Source organism: Lissotriton vulgaris, chromosome 9 (assembly GCF_964263255.1).
Source record: "Lissotriton vulgaris chromosome 9, aLisVul1.2, whole genome shotgun sequence".
In the NCBI taxonomy this organism is placed as follows: Eukaryota; Metazoa; Chordata; class Amphibia; order Caudata; family Salamandridae; genus Lissotriton; species Lissotriton vulgaris.
The window spans coordinates 1,126,611,389-1,126,632,815 of NC_141697.1; positions in this window are offsets into that span (position 1 = coordinate 1,126,611,389).

Sequence of the window (21,427 nt, forward strand, 5' to 3'; positions counted from 1 at the left end):
GAAACATGTATTTGGATATATGAGAGACCCATAACTTATTGGAAATATTAGCCGAAATAGTTGAGAAATCCAATAAAGTCTTAATCCCTTGCGTGCTCGTGACGGAACCGTTCCGTCACGAGCCTCGGGTGGGCTGTGCTGGTGACAGAACGGTTCTATCTCGGTCCACTCGCCGCTCCTGCGCAGCGCGAATTCCGCACCTGCGCTGAGCGTTCTATTGAGCGGGCGGGGTTGTGACGGAACCGTTCCGTCACAAGCTCAGCCCACCCGAGGCTCGTGACGGAGCGGTTCCGTCACGAGTACGGGAGCGCCGCACGGCCCCCCTTCCCCTTAGCACTGAGGCGGAATAGCCACCGCAGCTAAGGGGTTAAAGTGCATACACTTAAAATAAGTAGGGACTAAGAAAGCAATGGGGCGGGGAGGGGGTGTATAGAGCCAGTGTATAAAGTATGTAAATACAAGGAGATGATGGTCGTAGCACTGAATCTTTTCAGACACTCACCCCCAGTCACAGAACTGGGTTGAATCCATCATTGTTCTCTAGCTCACTTCACTACACCAGGTCAGACCCAGCCATATGCAAATCAGTCTTGACCCTGTGCCTTATGGAACAGTCCAGCTGAACTGCCAAACCTGGTCTTCCCTGGACCGGAAAGAAGGTCCTGGGACCGGTTTCTGGGTAATACCCGTCATCAGCCAACTAGCTTGAATCCAGTGGCAAAGTGAGCAAGGGACCCCCATCTGTGCATACCCTCCCAACTTAGGGCAAACAAAGCAAACACAAGGAGATGATGGACGGATCGCTGAAACTTTTCAGACACTCACCCCCAGTCACAGATCTCGGTTGAATCCATCATCGTTCTTTAGCTCACTTTGCCACTCCAGTTCAGACCCACCTTTATGCAAATTGGTAGTGTGGGCTGGACTGTTCCCATGAGGAACAGGGTCAAGACTGAGTTGCATATGGCCTGTGTCCAACACATATAGACCAAACACAAATTTGTGATTAGAAAAGCTGAATATAAGCAAGAATTTGTAGACCACAGTACGGTAGTTATACCAGCCCATAAAAAAGTCTAGGAGACCCTGTCAAACACTTTGTGTGCATCCAACAGGATCATCCGGGAAGGCACACCAAGGATTTTGGCCACATTAAAAATAGAAAGCAAAATGTATCTGAACAGTAGTCTAGCATCTCATCAACCTAGTAACCATTCATGGTGTTAATCATTTGGTTAAAATCTCGACATACATTTTGGAATTGCAATTGCTGAGCGATATGGGTCGACTGGAAGAGCAGTGACTTGGATCTTTATCATTTTTTAGGAACACTGAGAAGCAAGTTTCAACCCACGGTGACCGTCAAAAGATTGAATCCTTAATTTAAAAAAATGCGGTGTGCGATAAAGACTATGAAGCTCTGATGGAATGGCATCATGTCCTGTGCTTCGTTGCCAGACAGAGGGGAGATTTCTTACCTCACCTCTTGCATGGTAAATGGGGAGTCTGAAATAGTTACCTCTATTTGAGTAACTATGCGAGTTGTAATTGAGTTTAGATAGTGATGTTTTTCTTCCACTATGTCAGAGGCCTCCTGCAGAGGCGGCTCTAGGCTCATGGCTGCCCTGGGCAGGGAGCGTAGGTAGTGGGACCCGGAAGAGGTGGTCCGGGTGGGCGGAGTCAGGGTGTTTGGAAGTGGAACAGAGCCAGAGGCTGCCAAATCTCTGCCAGGGGCCGCCACACAAATATGTATCCATCCTCAGAGGATTATTATATTAAGGATATATATTGGCGTGGTGACCCCTGGGGTTTGGTGGCCCTGTGCAGGTGCACAGTTTGCACATGCCTAAGGTCGCCCCTGCCTTCTATATTGAGACGTTAGCATAATAGCCATGACAGATATTAAGAATGAGTGATTTTCCAGATACAGCCTGGCCCAGAGCATGTCTTCTCATCTGCATGTGAATCCTATTCTCTCGGTTTCTTACTTTGCATGGTGAGTATGTGCCCAATACACAGAATAATGTGACGGCCTGGTCTCATTTTCTGTAACTACCCTTTTTCATAGAGTTTTTCTGAAAGATATCAGGTTCATGGGAGCTAAGACAGATTTTTAAATGCAGTTAGAGTATTGACTTTCGAGCTGTCTTAAAGATGTAAGTAACAGGTCCATCTTTTTTATAAATTTTTCCTTTTTATTACCAATAGCAAAACTAAGAGTCGCACCTCTGACCATGGCTTCCATTGTGTCTCAGACCATGGCAATAGTAGCTGATCCAATATTTCCAGACAACAGTTGGAGAGGGTATTGGACATGTACTGTAAATACTGATCATTGAGAAGAATTGACCTATCGAATATCCAATGCTGCATTTTGGGTTGATTCAGCAGATGCTGTTGGAAAACTGATACCATCAGTGGATTATGATTAGATACACTCCAGCGGTCAAGAGTTAATGATATGTATGATGCAATGGAAAATATGTGCAAATTAAGTAAATTCTTGGATCTTGTTCGGCGGAAAACGTATAACCCGTGTATCGGTCTGGTATAATGCCAGCTATTAGCCAGAGCATAAACCTTCATAAGGCACTGAAACACAGCATATGAATGAGTCATGCCTCTGAAACTCTGCCGATTTGTAGAATCTTGAGTTAGGAATCAAACTAAAATCCCCAAAGACTATAAAATACTACTCCCAATTTCCTAATTTTAGCATTGATTGAGGGGGTGTTGTGGATTCATCGTGGTTAGTACCGCACAGCGTACACGTTGTAAAGGCAATTGTGTCTTTGCAAAAATGAATTATCGCCCAGCGCCCATTTATATCAGAGCCTTGATACATTTCCTTCCATTCCTTAAAACATGATCGAATTGTATCACCTCTAGTTGGAGTAGCATATGTGGAAAAGCCAACTATCAGATACCCCAGCAAGGGAAGAGAGTCAATTTCAGTACTTAATAGTGAGTTTATTGCAAGCGTTTAAGCACATGCATTGAAGCACCAGCTTAACCATTCATTTTTTCAATATATTTCTATGCCCATTATCGCTCTACCTCAAAATACGTATGCGATTTATAGACTGAGTACTCCATGACATCTAATGTTTTAGGAAGGTCTTGCTGCTGGTGAGTTGCAACCATTTCCCTAATTTTTCTCCGTTTTAAGAATCCCTTTGCTCCCTTTCCAGCCCTCCCCATCCCATATTCCATCTAATTCTCCCATCAGGTCTGCTTGCCATGTCAGAATAAGTCAGTCCCAGAACTTTCATTACCTAACCCCTGTGAAGAGGCTTGGTTGCGATCTGAAGACATCCCGTTCTAAATCCCAATAAAATAAAAGATATATGTGCATCAATACCTAGTCTAGCCAAATCATTCTTTTTGGAAGAAACACAAACATAATACAAAGTCAAAAATCTGTCTAGCAAATTTCAGTCATTATCTGATAGAGAACTCTTGGACCACTGTTACAACTGTTTGGCCCTGAATTCTGCGGCGCAAAAATGCAGGCGGCTTGTGTACATAATTTTATGTTAGGCTGGTCTTGTAAATAAATCGGATTCCCTTAGCTCTGGAACCGCTGAAGTTAACTGGGAAAGTTGCCAGTAGCTTAAGCCTGTAGTCTGGGAAAGACCGGAAATAACTAAAAAGGATATGTTACCCCATTTTCTGGGGTTATTGGGGCTTGCAGCTTGATATAAGTGTTGGTGAAAATTAAAGTTGTAGTATAGATTAGTGACTCTTGTGGGTGAGATCAAGTTTCTCGTGTCTTAGTTTTAGGAAAAAGAAAGTGATGGCCCAACTGGATTTATGAATTGATAAGCGTGGCTCAAATCCACCCGAGTGACTTACTGCACTCACCTATAGTATTATATAGGAAGTCAGCCGGACAGTGGAGAAGAATAAACAAAAGTCTTTATTAGGCCAAACCACACTCATATGAGAGGGCCCTGTCCGACCTCACTCCTAGGAGTGCGAACGAGAGGACTGACTCTCTGCATCACAGCAATACATTATAATGCAATACAGTTAGTTGGGGTACGCCCCTTGTGGAAAATTACCGAAACCCAGACCAGTGAACAATGCCATCATACAGCAGGCATCTGCACCTGCAAGGGATACATCGCTATCTTTACTCAAGGCCATGGAGCTAGGCTTCGGCGTCTCTGGGGCATGAGAACATTACTGATAAAGAGACTTGTTAGTTTCGGCCACAGTAAGCCGAGAAACGAAAACTGCTGTCTTGGTGAAATTCTGTATTCCTGCGGGAGGGGCAGATGAGCGAGCAAGGCCCGCGGACACAGAGGGATACACAAAATGGTGGCACACAGGCTAAGCTAAGGAACTAATATAGTCACACGTACATTTGAATATGAAAAGTAGCAAGCAAAATAATTCCGCATAGTTGTATATACGAACTTCATTAGTTAGCCATATGATGCTAACTCACATATGAGAAGGGGTAATTGGGGTATCGAAAAGTGAATTCTATCAGACCCTCCTTTTGGCATCATTGGCTAACTATGGCCACATTTATTTGCCAAAAGGTAGTGCCGGCATATCCATTCTAGGGGCAGAACACATTTCTTTTTCACTTCTTTTAGTCTAAAACATCCTCTGAAATAAACATCAACCAACTTGCATCAGCAGGAATTTCAGTAATCATCGAAGTAGCATATTGACCCGACACTTTCCTTTGTGGACGCAAATTCGTGGCACACATTGAACAGCATGGAGGGAGGCAATATACACAAAGGCAACATGTCAGTATGACGCTCACCACACCAACCAAACCCATCAATATTTTCCAACCCCATGAGGAAAAGGCACACCAGAGCCACCCCTGTAAGGACCATGTCCCGTTATCTTGATGTAGTTCAGTCGCTAATCTATGTAATTTCTGTACTGCCAAGTTAACAGTCGGTGCTGAGTCAGGAATATATACGCAGCAAGAGGTCCCGATGACGCGACAGGCCCCGCCCCTATCTGCCAGGATGACGTCAAGCACCATCCTATTTTGAATCGTAAATAATCTCATGGCCTGAATTTCAACGGACATGTTAGTCGTAATGTCAGCTTCAGTAAGGACTACCTTTTCCATTACCCTGGACAGTCGTCGAATGGCCCTGCTGTTAAATATCGGACCCCAGAAAGGTAGCAAGCCCTTAGAGAAATCAGTCCATTGCTGGTACGAGGTGTCTGTCTGGTCAACGTCATCTACCTGAAGCTCCCTCCTTTTACGCTGCTCTTGTGGACCGGGAAATCTACGATGAGTTCTGTGATAATCAGAAGGTGCCACATATACAGGAGGAATCATATAGGCTAAATAACACACCCCACCCCAACCCTCAGGCAACCATAAGTATCCATTATCTCAACACACAAAATAGATGCTAGGGGGTGAAACCAGGGAGGGGCTGAGAGGCAAACGTATCAATGCCGTTACATTACAGGAGCTATTACCAACCTTGATGGGGCCTCTTCCCTCTATACAGAAAAATGGCGAGGGACCCACCACAGCCAGGGGTATCAGAGACTTGGCACTTGCATTTCCCTTTGGGGGGTGTCTGTAAGACAGGGAGGAATTCAGCTGTAGAAAACTATCCCTAACTTTGTCAGTATCATTTGGTATCAAAAATCGGCCCAACTTTTTCTCACACGTCTCTATGAATGTCTGGTCAAAACGTCCGTCAGTGTATATCCGTCCAAGGGAAGAGGGAGGCAAAGGGCGGACTCGCATTGTCATAGTCGACCCCCTATTCTGCAATCTAGGAGTCAAGAAATCTGGCTGCTGAAAATATTTAACAAGACCTATGAGAGTATACCACCCCACACAACTATTCACAGGAGTCAAAGGAAGTGCTAGGAATCTATCTTTCTTGTAGGCAGCAGAAGGGAGGAGCCCACAGACCCAGCAGTCAGTCAAATTGGTGGTGGCATGTGCATGGTGCAAAGTCTTAATAAAAACATTTTCTTTATAACCCTTCCTCAGTAATCGTTCACCATAATCCACAGTAATCATGTTATGTTCAGGAACGGCAGTAGGTGTGGGTGCAAACACATGAACAGGATAGGCTTTATCCAGAAAAAACAGTATACCAAGGGTCACTATAAAGGCAATTAGAATGACAACAATAAGCACTATTTTTCCTTTCCGGGAGAGGGCCAACCAGGGGGAATCAGGCACAGGTCTCGGAGGAGCCGCAAAGGGCTGCTCCTCATCAGGGATGGGGCGGCCAAAAGGATACATTCTCAAAAACGTTCAAAATATATCAAAAAGGAAAAAAAAAGAAAAGAACACTTCTACTAAAAAAATAGTCCCAGACAGTCCGCAAAACCGGCCAGAGGAGTTCTTCAACCCTAAAAAGGGATCTTCTCCCTGTGTCCTTCAAAGCCTCACAGGCAGGCTTTTACCGTCCATACCTTATTCCAACGTCGCTTAACGCACAGCAATTGAAAACAGAGGAGCACTTAATCTGGGCCCGCACCACTCTATAGTCTCATAGAACACAATCTTCGGCTAAACACCAGGGCTCTCACAAGTCCATCCCTACCACTAAATCTTCATATTCAGAAAGTCCACTAAGCCCTTCTTCCAGTTTTTAGTCCATTACATTTGTCACTCTTATTTATTTTTTTCGGGCCGCAGATTATAGCGAGTGCTCCCTCGCACCTCGGGATCAGTGAACAAAACAGGTGTGTCGATGGCAGGCGCTGAACTCTCTGATGTCTCTTCACTAGTAGCAACGGGAGTAGTAGAGCTCACTGAAACACTTTTTTCTGCACGTGACTGCAAATTCTCTCTTTCGCTTTGCTCTTCTCCCCTCAGTGAAGCATCCGAGAAAGGAACATATCTGGGTATTTGCTCATGTTCCTCATCAGCAATGCCTTCCTTTACCCACTGATCATAGGGTAACGGCAGGGGAACTTTCTTCACGTGCGAGGCGTGGGTCCACGCCTTCCTGCCTTCCACACGAAGCACCGTGCGCGTCGTCAGAAGCACCTGACGCGGCTCCGACCACCTGGGCTCCAGACAAGACTTCCGTTGATATCTTCGGATGACAACCCAATCGCCTGGGTTGATGGAGTGTCCGGGCCCCTCCGGCAACGGCTTCAGGGTGTCTGCTACCTGCTGATGAATAGAACGAAGATCTTTAGTCAAAGCATACAAGTAGTCTGTCAACAAAGGGTACTGAATTTCGGAGAAGCACTTAGGCCTGGGCACTCCCCAGACATTGGCCGGGCGGCCGAATATCACTTCATGGGGGGAGATGCCCGTTTTCGAATGTACTGTTACTCTCGTAGAAAGCAAAGCTAAAGGAAGGGCGTCTGGCCAACGGAGACCTGTACTCTCCTGTATCTTGGCCATTTTCAGTTTGAGCGTTCCATTAAACCGTTCCACAAGTCCCGCTGCCTGAGGGTGTAGGGCCGAGTGGAACTTTTGGGAGATCTGTAATCCTTTACATATTTGCTTAACTAATTCTGCATTAAAGGACGTACCGTTATCACTCCAGATCACCCTGGGTAATCCAAAGCGAGAAAAATACTCCTTTATCAACATGTTTGCAGTAGAAATGGCCGTGCAGTCTTTTGTTGGAAAAGCCTCCACCCACCTACTAAAAGCACATACAACCACAAGTACATATTTTAAGTTGTTGACCCTCTCCATCTCGATAAAGTCCATCTGAATCACCTCAAAAGGGAAAGAGGGAGGTGCAAAATTTCCAACTGGGACAGGGGTACCCTTTCCAGGATTGTGCCTCAAACACACCATGCACTGTCGGACCAAATGAGTCGCTACTTTGGAGATATTCTTATTGCTCCACACTGGGTCCAACAATTTGCATATGCCTTTTGCACTAATATGTGCAGGCCCGTGAGCCATCGTCACTACTGGGAGAACATATGCATTTGGGAGTAACCATCGTCTCTTATCGGTCACATCTGTCCAACATTCATCCGCATCCAATCGCCCCTGTCCATCCTTCCATGCCCTTAGTTCATCTTCAGTCACTTTTTCTTGTATATTTTTTACACTCTGTACAGTATCTGAGAACATGTTAACATCTGGGACCCATCTAGCTGGTCCTGCCACAAACATCCATGGTAATTTTGTCCGAGCAGTCTCTTTTGCTGTTTCGTCTGCAAAGGCATTGCCTCGCCCTACGTCATCCACTATTGTCTTGTGTGCACTACACTTTATCACAGCCAATCTTCTAGGTAATGTCAATGCTGCTAACAGTCGTAATATCAGTGGGCCATGTTGTATGCGTTGGCCGTGAGAAGTCAGAAATCCCCGTTCCGCCCAGAGTCGCCCATAATTATGAGCCACGCCAAAGGCGTATTGGCTGTCAGTGTAAATATTCACATCCAGTCCCTCACTCAATTCACATGCTCTCAGTAAGGCTATTATCTCAGCAGCTTGGGCCGAATTGTAAGGAATCCTCGATGTCTCTACTACTGTCTGTAATGTTGTTATTGCATATGCTGCTGTCGATGTACCATCTGGCAATTTGAAACAAGACCCATCCACATACAGCTCCCCGTCCGGTTCGTCTAAGGGCCTGTCTGTCAGGTCCACTCTCCCCTTTGTCTCTTCCTCCGTCCTGAACAGACAGTCGTGTATGTCATCGTCCTTTATATCCATGGGGATGGGTAACAATGTGGCGGGATTCAGTGTAGCACACCTTTTTATTGTCACATGAGGTGCAAAGAGGGTCATCTCATAACCGGTAAGACGAGCACTAGTTAAATGCTGCGTCTGTGTTCTGTTTAGTAAAATGTCCACAGCATGCGGTACCATTACTGTGAGATCTGATCCCAATACGATCCCTGCCGATTGTCTTATAGAGACCGCAGCAGCCGCCGTGGCTCTCAGACAACTCGGCAGCGCTCTTGCCACATTGTCGAGCATTGCAGAGAAGTAAGCGCAGGGTCTCTGCTTCCCTCCGTACAACTGTGTTAGAACAGACAACGCGCAACCTTCCGCCTCATGTACGTAAAGAACAAAAGGCTTCTGGTAATCAGGTGTTTCAAGAACGGGTGCAGAACATAAAGCATCTTTTAGTAAATTAAAAGCTTCTTGACATGCAGGGGTCCAGGGTAGGGGTTCGCGCACTTCTTTGGTAGTCAGATACAATAGGGGTTTCGTTAGTAGCGCATAGTTAGGTATCCACTGGCGACAATACGATGTTATGCCTAGAAACGCGCGCACCTCTCGTTGCGTGTTAGGTACCTTCATGTTAGTGATAGCTTTTATGCGCTTTGGCATCAATCTCCTCCCCACTTTCGAAAGGAGGTGACCGAGGTAGGTGACCTCCGTTTGACAGTATTGAAACTTTGGAAGGGACACTTTATGCCCCCTCTTTGCCAAATGGTGCAGTAATTTAACAGTAGCATCCCGACAACCCGTCTCGTCGTCCGACGCTATCAGGATATCATCCACATACTGCAACATGACGTTGCCAGGTGGGAGTTCCAGTTCATCCAATTGTGCCTACAGAGCCTGACTATATATGCTCGGACTTTCAGTGTACCCCTGGGGAATTCTCTTAAACCTGAAGCTTCGGCCAGCCAATGAGAATCCGAATAGATATCGGCTGTCCTCGTGGACTGGAATACTGAAGAAAGCATTCTTCAGATCCAAAACAGAGAAATATTTGGCAGAAGGGGGAATCATCGTCAATATCATAGTGATATCCGAGACCACCGGGTATTGTGGCTCCACTACTTTATTCACGTGACGCAAATCAATCACGAACCTATATACATCAGTAGTGTTATCCGTAGCATCTGGCGATCGCCTTTTAAGGATAGGTAGAATAGGGCTGTTACATATGTTCGAATCCGTCTCTTCCACTACACCAGACTGAATTAAATCCTGTATTATTTGCAACAGGGCCTTTTCTCCCTCCCTAGGAATCCTGTACTGTGGGACCCGGGGCAATTTCGCACCCACCTTTACTCTTATTGTCACCGGGGCTATATCCATTTTGCCTACATCTGTGTCATTGACAGCCCACAGACTGTCGGGTATCCCTTGGAATTCAGGTGGTAATTGTTCATCTTTGGAAAAACACTGTAGTGGGCGAGCAACATTTGGGCCCAACGTAAGATACACGCCATCCGGGGAATAATAGATAGTGGTGTGCAACCTCTTCAAAAGATCTAAGCCCCACAAATTTTCTCCACAATTCGAAGTCAATAGGAACGGTGAATCAACAGTAAAAGGATCAATCGTTAACGTGAGGTGTTTAGAAATGGGGCTAATCACCGGGGTACCTGCAAAACCCACAGAGATGTTATTCTTGCCAGACAGAGCCGCCCCTGGGACCCGAGAATGAGCCACTGAACTTTTCATTGCACCCGTATCCACTAGAAATTTTTGTTGAGACCCCAATAAGTCTGCCTCGACATAGGGTCCCCTTTGATCAACTTCCACAGGCACTGGTCCCTCGCTCTGTCCTACGCTGTCCTAGTTGTGGGAGAACCCTGTCAGATCGTCTACTGAGTAATCATCATTATAGTACTGACCGCCGCCCCTCTGTAACTGTTGTCTGCTCGCACTGTTGTCAAAATAATTACCTCCCGGTCTCCCACCTCCGTCCGACCGTGCAACCTGTCTCCCAAAGTCACCGCTACCTCTTCCTCGTCCTCTCCCTGGACCGGCATTCGACTGAAGCAGTGGGCAATCCCTCCACCAATGCCCCTCCTGCTTGCACTTCGCACACTAATTCGGTCCCAGTCTTTCCCTACTCTCACCTCTCCCAAAACCGCCACCACGACTTGGCGCCGCACCTCTCCCTCTGCCTCTAGACACTTGCTGCAACAAAACCCTAGTCTTCAAATCCTTGGCCTTCTTTTCCTGCTTGTCCTTACTCTCATTTTCTCTGTGCTCATAATACTGTGCCATACTAAGGATGCCTGAACGAGAGGACGTTGTCCACGTGCTCTCCGACGCTTGCAATCTCGCTGAAATTTCGGGCAATAAGTTCATGACGAACCTATTGACAAAAAGCCGCAACCCTCCATCCTGTGACACATCTTGCCCACTAAAATCCATAAACGTTTCTTCAAACCTCGTAAAGAAATCCGAGACTGCCTCATCCTTTTTCTGCTTACAAGCCGTCAACTTGTCCCAATCTACCTTCTTCGGGGGAATGAGAGAATGCATGTATTTTATTATGCGCCCCGGCAAGGCCAAAATCTCAGCTTTCGGCTTTTCTCCTGGCTTACGTTCCTTATCCCAATCCTGTAATTCCTGCCACGTACCTCCTAACTCTTCCGAATGATCTGTACCTTTCACCTGCCGCCACACATCAACTGGGACCAAGAGCCCAAAAAACAATTCAACATCTGCCAAAGTCATTACAGTGGAAGACGCAGCTTCCGTTAGCTCTTTGTAGTAGGCAGTCGGGTTCTTTCTAGAATCTGGGAGCTGAGCCTTCAATGATAATACCTCACTTCTCTTCCATGGCGTATACACCCATTGCTCCTGGAAGTGTGCATCTATCCTGTTCCTGGTGACAGCCTTCGTTACTGGATCTAACATTTCTGGGATCTCGGGATGAAAAATAGGGTGCACCTCACGCATTGGATGTATACCTGGAAAATGGGGCGTACCAGCAGAGGGCAATTCATTTCTATACTGTAGTAGAGCCTTCAGACTACGCATCACCTCCTTCACCCCTGTATTAGTTCTGAAAGCTCCACTCTGTATGTCTCGCAAAGTCGCCGGAGCCACACCTCCATACCCCTGTTCCCATAGCGGTATCAATACATTCGACATATGCCACAAAGCGTGCTGTTGCATCAAGGGTTCAAAATCTTTCATCGTGGACCAGATATCATCAAACGAGTAAATATTATTCCTTGCCCACTGGCATGCCTGATTAGCCACTATACTCTTCTCATCCAAACCAACTGTAGAACGCGTAAGCAACTTCCGTACCTGTGTGAGCAGTCCACTCCCTGCGCCTCGGCTCGGCGTTAACATCTCCTGACTGGGGGTGGTACTAGCTGAAACAGTAGGGAGTGCTAAAGAGAATTGGGAGGGCGCGGGTGAAGTTGTCTGGAGTAAAGAAACAAGAGGTGTCGGGGGCGGGGAAACAGACGCTGCGCTAGGTTGAGGGGCACTCGCTGATGGACCCGGGACCCCACTAATGGAGGCCGGAACTGGCAAGGAGGGATACAAGGACTGTGGGGCATAAGGAGGAGGGGGTCGAGTATCCAAAATGTCTTCCATCTCATCTGGGTCATCCTCTCGTACTACATAACTTTTATTTTCTTTCAACCTGCAAAGCCTATCTGCGCGCTCCAAACGCAGCGCGTTCTCATTCCCAACATGTTCTCTCGCTTTCTGTGCCATAGTCTGCGCGGACTTTTTAAAAGCTTCTTTCTCATCTCTCATCTTTCGCTTCCTGGCTTCTTTCTGCCAGACCCTTAAGGAATCAAACATGCTTTGACGGCTACGCCTAGCAAACAATTTATCCTGTAAATAATCCAATTTAGCTTCATCGAAAGAACCCGTCAAGGGCCATTATAAATCCACATTATCAGCAGTGTACCGGTGCCACAAAGTACCAAACAAAAGCGGGACCAATCCATGCTTGACGTACATGTCAAAGCTTGGAGTGCCCTCGGGGGGTGCAGGTTGGCTCTCGGCCAGTCTAGTATCTGAGGGTCGACAACAACATCCAAAACATCGTAACTTACTAAAACACGGCATTTTCAAAACACTTCTCTGTCAGCAAATTTCGTTACCTTGACTCACTAGCTCGAGCTCGTTCACACACACATATAATTATACATTGGGAAATCACGCACACACATATACAATACCTCCTAACACGTGTTACCAAAATGGGACAAGGCCCGTCGACCAAGTCCTGGGGAACCTGGACCCTACCGCAGACCGAACAATACACTAATTGTTCTGAGGATGGGGAAATAAATCCGCTCCCCGCGTGGCACTAGGGATCACTGCGCACTTTACCCCGGGAGACCCAGGTCTCACCTCCACTGAACCACCACTCTAGGAGTTCAGGGTAAGCACCGGAGTCCACCCGCAATGAGCCACGCCTTCACCACAGTACCACCCGGTCGGATCACTACAAACAATATATCCAGACGTTCCCCCCAACCTCGTCAAGTCTGTCAGAGTGCCTACTCGCACTCTGAGTTCCCCGGAGCACACTAGCCCCAGGAGCACACCGGCTCCTCAAACCACTGGAGACACCCTAGTCTCCCAGGACACTCCAGTTCCTGAAACAACCACAGGTGGACCACTCACCTTCCGTAGGCGGCACCGACCTCTACCGTTCTCCACCTCCGGCTGCCAGGACCAACACGGTCAGCTTCGAGTTCCGCCTTCTGGACCCCGGCGTAAGATCCGAACCGGGACCTCTCCTGATCAGCAGGGTGGGGCAGCGCTGCGAGAACTAAGCTCGGCATCAGATGGGTACCCGGGCCCACCGTGCCGACCAGCGGGTCCCCGGTCTTCTGCTACCCACCTGCGGGTGAGAAAGATCTTTATCGCGGGGTCCCTGTTCGGGCGCCATCTGATAAGCGTGGCTCAAATCCACCCGAGTGACTTACCGCACTCACCTATAGTATTTTATAGGAAGTCAGCCGGACAGTGGAGAAGAATAAACAAAAGTCTTTATTAGGCCAAACCACACTCATATGAGAGGGCCCTGTCCGACCTCACTCCTAGGAGTGCGAACGAGAGGACTGACTCTCTGCATCACAGCAATACATTATAATGCAATACAGTTAGTTGGGGTACGCCCCTTGTGGAAAATTACCGAAACCCAGACCAGTGAACAAGGCCATCATACAGCAGGCATCTGCACCTGCAAGGGATACATCGCTATCTTTACTCAAGGCCATGGAGCTAGGCTTCGGCGTCTCTGGGGCATGAGAACATTACTGATAAAGAGACTTGTTAGTTTCGGCCACAGTAAGCCGAGAAACGAAAACTGCTGTCTTGGTGAAATTCTGTATTTCTGCGGGAGGGGCAGATGAGCGAGCAAGACCCGCGGACACAGAGGGATACACAAAATGGTGGCACACAGGCTAAGCTAAGGAACTAATATAGTCACACGTACATTTGAATATGAAAAGTAGCAAGCAAAATAATTCCACATAGGTGTATATACGAACTTCATTAGTTAGCCATATGATGCTAACTCACATATGAGAAGGGGTAATTGGGGTATCGAAAAGTGAATTCTATCAGAATCAATTTTCCGATCCCAAAGATTTACTGGACATTTACTGAACCAAATGCAACAAGAAAAAAGTCTTCAGGTTATTCCCCTCTGCACACTCTGGAATCGCAAGTGTCCTGTTTTCACGATCCTCCATTATCCAAGCAACATCCTTAGTAAATGTAAATCTGTGTGTCTTGTAAAGTGCACTGCTACCCGGAGGGGTTCTGACTGCTATAGACCGCTGGGGAACCCGTCCTGGCTTTCCCTGTGAGATGTTACCTCCTGGGTATCTCCAAGGTGAAACCAGGCATCCCCGGCGTTTGTGGGGGGCCGTTGTGGAGATGAGGCAAGCTAATGCCCAGAGTTACCGAGTGTGATCCCTGGTTAGAGTAGGCACCAAGGCGAGAATTATCGAGTCCGCTGATGCGTCGGGAATTGAACCCTGGTCCCAGGCCGTCCTCTGCTCCGGGTCTGCCGCCTCTAACCAGTGAGCCACACAACTCCACTCTTACTCTGATACTTGGTGTTCTATGGACAAGGTTGTGTCTCCCAGATTAGATGTTCTTTGCTCAGTCTCAGAAATTCTGGAGCTCAAGGTATCAACCTGTTTGGCCTCTTACAAATAGAAATTTGAGTTTGAGGTGAGATGTGTTCTGTGTGGCACAATCTTTTTTGTATTCCTTTCTGTGAAGACTAAGACTATTATATCTGAAGGATGGCGTGGAATGAGTCTATTGATGATTCAAATTAGGAGGCTAAAGTGCTGATTGTTTTCAGTCAGATCAAGAGCCGACAGGTCTCACTGGAGTTGTTGAGATAGCTCCTGATCTTAATTCTTTTGTTCCTTCAGACTCAAAGACCATTCCTTCAGTGGTGCTCTTTTATCCATCGTGTTGCCACAGTGAGGATCAATATCAGCATCAAAGACAGGTTTACTACCAAAGTTCGACTCGGTATCTGACTGATCAGACGGGGAGACGAACGTTTCAGCTATATCGAGCTCGTTGCCCCAGCGCTCAGTCCATTATAAGATCCAGAAATATCTTGACAGGTGTTATCCGAACCTTTTGCCTTTGAAATGCATTTGTTTCATATTGTCTGTACCAGTCTTATCGAGGGGGGCAGCACAGTTGCACAGCTAATACTATTAAAATTACAGTCATTAATAATGCAGGTAGGATTATTTTAATAAAGGGGGAGCAGTGTGACTTAATCTACAGTACATACAGTTATCTTTTCAGTAGAAATACTATCATGGCTTACGTCATTATTATTAATATTATTAGCATTGCTGTTATCCGTAACTGCGCTCCCCTCAACGCCCATATGCAGCACTGTGGAAGGTCTTGAAAACTTGGCTCTTTTCTGTGTGACTGACTTTTCTCCCCTTCTGATCTGGAGATGGGCAGGTATACTCTTGGGATTGGCTGTCAGCGCCTTGATGCCCTTGGGCAGTTGGTTACACAATATAAATGTATATCATGTTATATCATGTCTAGGATAATGCCGAGGTTGTAGGCATGGTCTATCAGGCGGGATATGGGCCTAGTTCAGGAGGCCACCATGAGTCATTCCATAGTGACGTATTGTTCCAAAAGATGAGGACTTCCATCTTGTCCGTGTTGAGCTTGATGCAGTAGTCCTTCATACAGTCAGTGAAGTTCATCATACATCTTTGGAAGCTGGCTCTGGTGGTGGAAGGGTCTTCTGACGGGGAGAGGAAGAGCTGGGTGTTGTCATTTTAGGAGATGATGTTAAGTCTGTGTGATCTGACGATGTTGACCATGGGGGTCATGTATGTGTTGAAGAGGGTGGGGCTGAGGAGCCGCAGATGATCATCTTGGGTTCCAAGGTGAAGAGAGGGAGACTGATTCTTTGGGTTCTTCTGGTGAGGTATGAGGCCATCCATTTCAGGGTGTCTCCCTGGATTCTGATCTGGTGGAGTCTGTTGTTCAGGATGTGATGGGAGACAGTGTTGAAGGCAGCTGACAGGCCCAGGAGAATAAGGGCTGCTGTTTCGCCCTGGTCCAGGAGGGCTCTGATGTCATTGGTGACTGTGATCTGGGCTTTCTCTGTGTTGTGGTTGGTTGGATTCGGAGGGGTCATGGAAGTTGTTGTGTTCCAGGTGTTCGGTGAGTTGCTGGTTGATTGCCTTCTCAAGAGCCTTCACTGGAAAGGGGAGCAGGGAAATGGGCCGGTAGTTCTTTGGTTCTCCTGGGCTGGTTGATGATTTCGTCAGGGGTGGCCTGACTTCAGTGTGTTTCCAGTCGTCAGGGAAAGAGCCCAGGGTGATGGATGTTTTCAGGACTTTCTTCAGCTTGTTGCCAGTTGTCTTGCTCCAGAGGGTGAAGATGTGGTGGGGACAGGAGTCTGTGGGTGCTCCCAAGTGTGCACAGTTCCTGGTGGAGATTGTGCCTTGAGTCGTGAGAGGGCCCCAGTGGATCAGCAGGTGTTTGGGCTTTGTGTTTCTGGGTGTAAGCCGGCTGATGCGGTCGGTGGCTTGGGGATTCGAAGTTTTCGTAGATGACTGAGATATTGTTGTGGAATAAATCCACTAGGGTGTCACACAGTTCTTTAGGGTGGAGTGATTTTTGTTCCCAGGGCTGCGGGTTGGAGAACTCCTTCATGATGGCAAAGAGGGTTTGTGCTGCTGGCTTTAAGGTGGTCTGCCAGGGCGTTCTTTGTTTCTTTCAGGTGGTGGTGGTACAGGTTGAGAGCTGTCTTGAAGGTGGTATGGTCTGCTGTCTCTTTGCTGGTGCACCACTTCCTTTCTTGGTGCTGGCAGTTGTGTTTGGTGGATTTTAGCTCTGAGGTGAATCAACTGACTCTTCTGGGTTGGGTTGGCGGGTGATTGTAGTGGTATATTCTGTGATCTACTGGGAGAAGTTCATTGCAGCCTGTTCTAGGTGGATGTTGTGCCCGGGAAGTGGGAGTTGAGAGTGGTGTTCCACCGTTCTTCTGATATCTTTTTACAGTTTCTGCGTGTGGAGTCAGGGGGAATGGTGCCAGAGTTGGTAGGTCATGAGATGGTAAAGTGGATACTGTATTGATCAGTCCATATGAGCTGTAAGAAGTGAGTGTACTTGACTCTGAAAATATGGTTGTGTGTCCTTCGATGTGGGTAGGGTCAGTGACAAGGTGCTTGAAGTTGATGTGGTCAGGGATGGCGTTGCAGAAGCTGGGCATGGTCCTGGTGGCCTGTAGTCGATGGTGCCTCTGATGGTGCTTTTTCCATCTATGCAGAGGTGGAAGTCGAGATTCTCCATTATCGGGGTTGAGTCCTCTGAGGAGATCGGGCAACGGATTGTGCCCTTGTAGATGATGGCAATTCCACCTCCGTGTTTGTTGGTTCAGTGCCAGTGAGGTATCTTGTAGCTTTTGGGGATGGCGATGACCGGCGTGGAGGTTGGGTTTAGTCAGGTCTCTGTGAGGAAGATGATGCCCGGGGTGAGGGACGAGATCGTGTGCCAGATCTCTGTGGTGTGTTTGCCTAGCTATCGTGCATTGAGTAGGATGCACTGGAGTTGTGCTGTGGCAGTCTCGGTCTGTGTGGTGGACGCAGTTCTGTTTGCGGTGTCTCCGGCATTGGTGGTTGCTTTTGTGTTGCAGGTGAAGTGACAGTGCTGGCAGGAGAATGGTCCTCTGGTGGTGCGTGGAGATGTGCGGCAGAAGCTGTTCTTGTCTATGTGCCTAGTATTCAGGGCTCAGAGGTCCGTGGATGTGTAGCTGGTCAAGGTGGAAGAACCAGGGTTCCCGGCACTGGGTGATGTACAGGTGCAGGCGGCGCAGAAGGGCTTACCTTGGCTGTGGCCCGCCCTGCTGCAGTTGGCCACTGTGCAGCCATAGTGTGGCCTCCATTAGGTATGTTCTGGGGGGGGGTCCTTGGCAGGCCGGAAGCGGGAGGTGGGAGCAGCGAGAAAGCGAGTGGTGAGGCAGACCAGCTCACAGAGGCACAATAAAACATAAATTACAAAAGATATAACAAGGCAAAGAAACAACAGTAATTGAAGGCTGGGAAAAGAAAGGAAAGCACAGGTTGACAATATAAGGCTCAGATTAAAAGATAACAAGGAAAGACAATGATAGTGCCCGAAGGCAGGGCAGAGAAACAAAATAGCAAGGCTAAAATTAACAGATAACTAGGCAAAACAATGACAGTGGCGTAAGGCACAGAAAGACCATTTTGACAAAATAAACCTTAGAATAATGATAACAGGGCAGGGACAACAGCAGTAGTAAAATGCTGGATCGAACACAGGTGGCAAGACCAGGAGGCACAAGCTAAGCAGGGAGAGGGGAGATGGCACAAGACCTTCTCTATGGGGTCGTCCTGGGCTCTCCATTCAGTACTTCCAGGAGGGTGGAGTACTAGGAGACGTAAAGGCAGAGGCGGGAACGGTGGGAACGCAAGCGGAAAAGCGGGCCAGCTCACAAAGGCAAAATAAAATCTAAATTACAAAAGAAATAACAAACGCAAAGACAACACAAGTATCGGAAGGCTGAGGCAACAAAGGAAATCACAGGTTGGCAAAATAAGGCTTGGATTAAACAATAACAAGGCAAGACAACGACATTGGCTGAAGTCAGTGCAGAGAAACAAAATAGCAAGGCTCAGATTAACAGCTAACAGGGCAAGACAACGACATTGGTGGTAGGCAAACTAGAAAGAAAGTCACAGGTTTGACAAAATAACAAGGGTCAGAATAACCATAACAGGGCAAGCAACAGCAGAAGTGGAATACTGTAGCGAACACAGAGGACAAGATCAGGAAGCACAAGCTAATCCACTAGGGGGAGCTGGCACAAGACCTGATCCCACCGAGCCCCAAACCTCACCATGCTGCAAAAACTCACCATGCCCAAAACCTCACCTTGCCTCAAAAACGTACCATGCATACACCCACATAGTGTATATTAGGGCACTGTCTGGTATGTTAGTCCGTATCCTGCCCTTGATATTATGCAGTGAGTGGGCTGTAGTAACATCCATTTGGGGTATATGACGGTTTCATATGATTGTGTAGTGTAAGGTAAGTGCATAGGCAGGGATCAAGGGTAGACCCTTATTAGGTGTGTTTTCAAATCAAAAAACTTCTGTTTAGGTTCATTACAAGTCTACATATCCTTTAGTAAAACAATATAAACAGGTCAGTTATAGTGTGTTTGCATTTTGTTTGCCTGCCCATGTACATATAAAAATGTGCAGTAGCTTACAGATTTGTGGTGGAAGGGTAGTAAAATTGTGTTGCCTGAGCAGTTTATAAGGGTAGGTAGTGTGAGGAATGTGGACAGACATGGAGATGGAGGTAACTGTTGTTAGATATGTTTTTGTGTACAAAAAAGTTACGTTTAGTGAAATTTGTAGTTAATATATTGCACTTAAAAACATTTTTAAAAAGTAGTTTGCTTCTAATTTGTTGTGCATTGTGTTGTTGTTCTTCCACCATTGTCAGATAGAGTCCCTGGTCGTGTAGTGGCAGGGGAATGGTGATTGAGTTGGTTTTGTACAGGGTTGTGGGCAGGGTTTGGTTGTTTATCATTTTTGGCCTATAACACAGGTATCAATGATAAACTTGTAAGTTCCCGTCTACAGAAATTCGACTTTAAATTTAGCATACGGAGTATTGACTTTCCATCGGTCCATCTACCATATCTAGGGTGTACCAACCTCAATGGAGTAAGGCAAATGCTCGCACATATGACACACTTTTGCACGTCAAATTGCCAAACCTCTGAAAGGCCGTATGGCTCTAAATGTCAGCGAACAATTGACCAGCTAGTTTATGATGGCCCATCACCTCTGCCAAACTCTATATCCCCTAAATCTTCAGGTTACAACGTAATTTTCTATTTGATACAATAAAAAAAATATTGGTTCCTGAGATGTATATTAAAATAAAAATGGGTGTGTATACTTGTTGTAAGTACACCTGCCTGCTAGGAAACCCTTATACGCCAGATGCACAAAAATTTAAAAAATTCAATTTTCAAACTGGAAATCACAATTCCTATTATACTAAAGATTTGTTTTAACATAGCAAGTTCTAGTGGGGTCGCAAACCAACCTACCACATGAATATTATTAAGGTAGGTTACATTTTGTGACTCACTAGGAATCACAGCAATCATAGGGATCGTGGCCTGCTGAAATCAACAGACCATCATATCTATGATTGCTTTTAAATAAAGTCATCTGTTTTTTAAATGTAGGCAATTTTCCTTAAAGGAAAATGGGATTCGTTTAGAAAAAGAAAATTACAATTTTAAGTTTCATTTTTTAAGAGACAGTCGTGGTCCTTGTGACTACAGTCTCATTTTTTTTTAACATTCTCAAAGGGGAAGCTGTCCTTTGGGTTACGACCCCTTCGAGGTGTCAGTAAAGTATTAATGTTTTACGACTGGAATTCGGTCTCAAAAAAGTAATACCTACCAATGAAAATCACTATTTGGAAGTGACGACCTAAACATGTCCCTTCCGAATACCAAATTGCAAAACTAAATTGCGATTCAGTAACAAATTACCTAACGCTGTTTGGCTTTTGTACACTTAAAATAGCTTGTTTGCAGTCTCAAATGGCCCAGTTCTGTCAATTGGGCAGTTTGTGACTTTCAAAAAAGCTTCGTACATGAGACCCCAAGGTTTCCAATTAAAATTATACGAAGTGGTTCTTTTCTTTTTTTTATTGAAATCTTTTATTGCAAGCATGTGAGCGCCCCATTTAGGGTGTAGCATGTGTTATTACATCATTATTTTTGTTTCTGTGGCATATGCTTGCAATCAAATAATAAAGGCAATATTTAACCATTGCACAATCTTGACATGGTTGGCCTATTGATTTTGCAATGCTAGTTGATAGTGAAATCATTTAAAGTTGTTTGTACTTGTTTGGATGCGTTCGTTAAGCGCATTTTTGCTCAAATTAGATTTTTCATATGTGAGAATCTAACAGCCTGATTCATGAAGCAAAATTGCGCTCGCAATAGCTGCGAAAATGCTATCGCGAGCACAATTTCCCTAATCGGTATTCACCACGAAAATAGCAAAATCGCTAACACAGAATTGCGAAATCGCAAAAAGATTTGCAGAATCCCGGCAGTAGACCATTTGCGAATCGGAAATAGCGAGAAATCACGTATTCTGCAAAAAAAAACGCGAAATCGCAATATCCTCGCAATCGGGATTTATGAAAAATCGCAATTAGCGAAAAACC